General features: G+C 37.7%; 1 non-coding gene across 1 annotated transcript; it reads right to left on the bottom strand.

The window, feature by feature from the left end:
- Nucleotides 1-200: 200 nt before the first annotated feature.
- On the bottom strand, nucleotides 201-307 carry LOC111911337 (small nucleolar RNA R71). The gene has a single exon (XR_002856836.1). It is a non-coding gene; the product is annotated as a small nucleolar RNA R71 (small nucleolar RNA).
- Between the last annotated feature and the right edge of the window lie 3947 nt (nucleotides 308-4254).

The following is a 4254-nucleotide window of genomic DNA, read 5'->3' as shown; positions in this document are numbered from 1 at the left end:
TACATGAAGTGAACTACATTGCTGATTACTTCAATGTCCCGAATGTTAACAGAGATACCGTCTTGCTAAGGATGCTTCCCGTTATCTTTAAAGGAGTTGCAAAGGATTGGTTAAAAGCACTTCCACCTAGTACAATCACTACTTGGGATCAAATGCATGAGCAGTTTCTAGACTACTTCTGTCCACCATCCATGATAGCTAAACTCAAAAAGGCAATAGCTAATTTTGAGCAAAACCCGGGGGAGTCACTTTACGAAGCATGGGAGCATTATAAAGGGTTGTTAAGGAATTTTCCTCAACATGACCTTAACATTCAACAAGAGGTGTCCATATTCTATTACGGGGTCAATGTAATGACAAGACAACTCCTTGATTCTTAAGGACAGCTTACGAAGAAAAATCCGGGCGAGGTCAAGGAATTGGTTGAAGAATTTGCGAGGCATTCTCGTGAATATCACAACCCAAGGAATGAAAGCATGAAAAGAGTTGGGGGTGCACATTCTGACAAAATGGCTACCATGATGGCAATGCTTAACACTATGGATAGGAGATTGAACCAAATGGACCAATTAATTCATGCAATTCAAGTTGGTTGCGAGAGATGTAGCAGACTACATTTGAAAAAGGATTGCAACATGGATGAATATAGGAACAAGAAAGCTCAAGTTTGCTATTCAAGTGGAGATAAATACGATGAAGACTGGAGAAAACCAAAGAAAAAGTGGCTGCCATACAAAGAATACAAGAAGCAAAAGGAAGAGAAATCTAAGCAAACTGGCCGAGGCTTCTACCAAAAAGAGCAGCCACCACCCGAGAAGAAAGTAGACTTGGAAAATTTTTTGACCTGATTCATGGAAGCATCCGAGAAAAGGCACGATGATACTGATGCAGTGCTAAAGGAACACATGAATATGATGAAGGAACAACACAAAATGATGATTGACCAGCAAGCCTCGTTAAGAAATCATCAAGCGTCAATTGATAATTTAGAAGTACAAGTTAATCAACTCGCTACTTTGGTGAACAAAAATTTATCCTTACAATTTCCCAAAAGAAATTTTAGTCTCACATCATGGCCATTAATACTGAAGATGAGGCAATCTATGAGTTTTTAGAGGCACTGGAAGAGGAGCCACAACAGTCCGATCCAGAGCCGAAGAAGCCAAAACTCGAGAACGAAAATGTTGCTGAAATACAGAGACCACGTCGTGGGCCTTATCTTTCCACATTGTGGCCACTATCTGAACAGAAAATTCCAGAAACCATCTTGGATTATCGACCACCTTTTCCATTCCCGTCTCGATCTATTCTTAGTCCAATGGAAAGGGAACATCTTGAGTTTATTTAGCAAATAAAGGGTATTCCTATTAATGCTCCTTTTATTGATTCACTTGCAAAAGTTCCAGAATATGCTAAGTTCCTCCAAGATTTAATAGATACTCAACATGAATTGAAAAAGATTTCTAAGGTAATTCTAAGTGAACAAAGCTCAAGGGCTGTGTTGGGAGAGTTACCTAAGAAGATGGGAGATCCTGGATGCCTCACTCTTCCATATGAGTTTGGTAATAAGTTGAAGACATATGCATTATCTGATTCTGGGGCTACCATTAGTTTGATGCCTTTCTCGTTTTATCAAAAGTTAAATATTCAGAAAATGAAGACTACAAAGATGACCATCCATATGGCCAATCGTTCGGTGATGCAACCAAGAGGAATTATAGAAGACATCCTTGTTAAAATTAGGAGATTCATTTTCCCAGTTAACTTTGTTATTCTGGATATGAAGGAGGATGCTAATGTCCCAATCCTTCTTAGTCGCCCCTTGCTAAATATTGCTGGTGCTTTGGTGGATGTTCGTGAATCCAAGCTTACATTGAGGGTTGGTGATGATAACGAAGATTTTGGAATGCAAGATGGGTTTCAAGGATTTGATGTTAAAGGTGAAGTGTTTAATATTAATGAAGACAATGAACTTGAAGAATTGAAAAAACTCATGGAGGAAGAAATCAAGACACTTAATCAAGTCAAACGCACTAAACCAAGAGCATCCTTTCCGTTTCTTGTTGAAGTCATTGCTTATACAAAACCAACATCTTGGATAAGTAAGGAAAGTGATGACATGTCTAGTGATGAATAGGAGGTTACTTAAAAGGAGATTAACCTAGTGGTGATGGAGGAGGAGGATATTATGAAGTTTCAAAATGATGAAAAATTGAAGACTCAAGGGATCAAACGCAAGCTCGATGGAAACGAAGTCAAGGCTAAAAAGGAGAATTCCAAAAAGGCGTATATTCGTCGAGTGCAAGCATACAAGAGGAGTTTCCAGGAGCAGAAGATCATGGTGGTGGACTCATCTGAAGATTCGACGTAGGAGGCACGTAGTCTGGCTCATGACTCCATCAAAAAGAAGCACTTCTCGGGAGGCAACCCGATTTTGGTTTGCATTTTCTTTTCTTTTATTTCTAGTTTTTGAGTTTTTGATTAGGAAAGCTATCAATTCAACATCTAAATACTATAAGTGGTAAAAATTAGTTGTGGGATATTTTATAAATAAGTGGTAAACAACTAGTAAAAACAAAAAAAAAATCATTATCTAAAAAGTATATGGTTCAGACTTGGTTCACGTTGTGGTAAACCTCACCACGTTGTGACTACAGATAAATTACGGGGTGATCCCAGTACTAATGACCATTAACATGGACCCATGTTGATTTTGACCCAAAAGCAATCCACGACGTGGCTTTGCCTGCCATGACATGTCCTTTAAAAAGTCACCGAGGGACCAGTGCATAAACCCTTTGACCACAAGTTGTTCCCCATTTGTTTACTTGTTTACTGTCACACGAACGGATGCAAGAGTCCCCACAACCAATTTCTTTAGATGTTCTACCAGATCTCTCTCATTTTCTTGTCTTCTAACTCAATCTGGTATGTATTTCATCCATTAATTGTTGACATTACTTGCAATTTATACATTTTCATGGCTGGAGTTTATCTAAATGATAAAATTTCCAAAATTGGGTGAAATGGATTACTGTTTTTAGGTTGAATGCCTTTAGAATAGTAATAGAAACAAACCCTAAGTATTGTTTTTGGATAGATTTGCGCATACAGTGTTCGATCTGTGACCAAGTTCCGAAACCACGGCGTGGCTTGCAAGGCCACGACGTGGTACCTAGGTAAACATAATTTTACTTTGTTTTTTGTTTAATTCTTTGGGTGTTTTGTTTGCTTGGTTTAATTTTATTTTAAGGTGTGGCACCTAGAAGGGCTGTTCAATAGGACAATGATCTGATTGATGTGGCGAGTATTCATCCATTATATCGAATTACGCAAAACATTTCACGGGCCTTGTTGATGACATATCAGAACCGTTTGGGGTGGTTATACAATAAGGAGTTTGCTATAGCTCCGATTGTTGACTGGGGATGGCTTGGCGATGTTGGAATGGTAGTTGAATTGGAACGCTATTGGAATAAAGTGTACGAGGGGTACCATTTTTCCTTTACTTGCCATGGGTGGAGGAACTTGTTTGCGATCCAAGAACCCGTGTACCGGGAATTATCAGTGGAGTTTTTACTTATTGATTGAATTTGAGTTAAGTACGTCTGATCTTGTAAAATCAGATAAAACCCTTTTTAAACTTGTTAATAATTAGGTTAATTTCATAGCAAGTAGATTAATTAGTAACATCGTTCCCTGTGATTGATACCCAACTTACCCAAGCTATACTATAATCTAACTAGGTACACTGCCTATAAGTGTATAGTTAGTCTAAGTTTGTTAGGTTATAAATATTAAAATTAATGGGTACTTTTGTACACATCAATAAACCATATAAAATTGAAATTTTGAAAATAACCTTTGAAATTGGATTAGCATAATCATTACCACATCAAAAACAAGTTTTAAGGTTCAAAAAATAGTTTAGGGTAATGATCCTCATCCAATACCAAGCAAAACCCCAAAATTTTGCATACAGGGGCATCACCACATCATGGTGAAAACTACCACATCGTGGTGAGCAGTCAAATGCAAAAAATGCAGAATTTAAACTTTTGAAAAAACATGTAGCATCAAGTATCAAGAAAATAAACCTAGGCTCTCATACCATTGAAGGGATTTTAGCATTCTAACTCTCCTATGGTGTACATGCAACCCTAGAAACCTTGGATATATGTTTTCTATGATACATGCAAATTTGTTTTTCCAAGGTTCGTAACCTATCTAGCATACATGGGGAACTTTTAAACA

The sequence above is a fragment of the Lactuca sativa genome, chromosome 8 (genome assembly GCF_002870075.4).
Source record: "Lactuca sativa cultivar Salinas chromosome 8, Lsat_Salinas_v11, whole genome shotgun sequence".
NCBI lineage: Eukaryota > Viridiplantae > Streptophyta > Magnoliopsida > Asterales > Asteraceae > Lactuca > Lactuca sativa.
The sequence above is the reverse complement of the archived record's forward strand: the minus strand, read 5'-3'. Positions and strand labels throughout refer to the sequence as shown.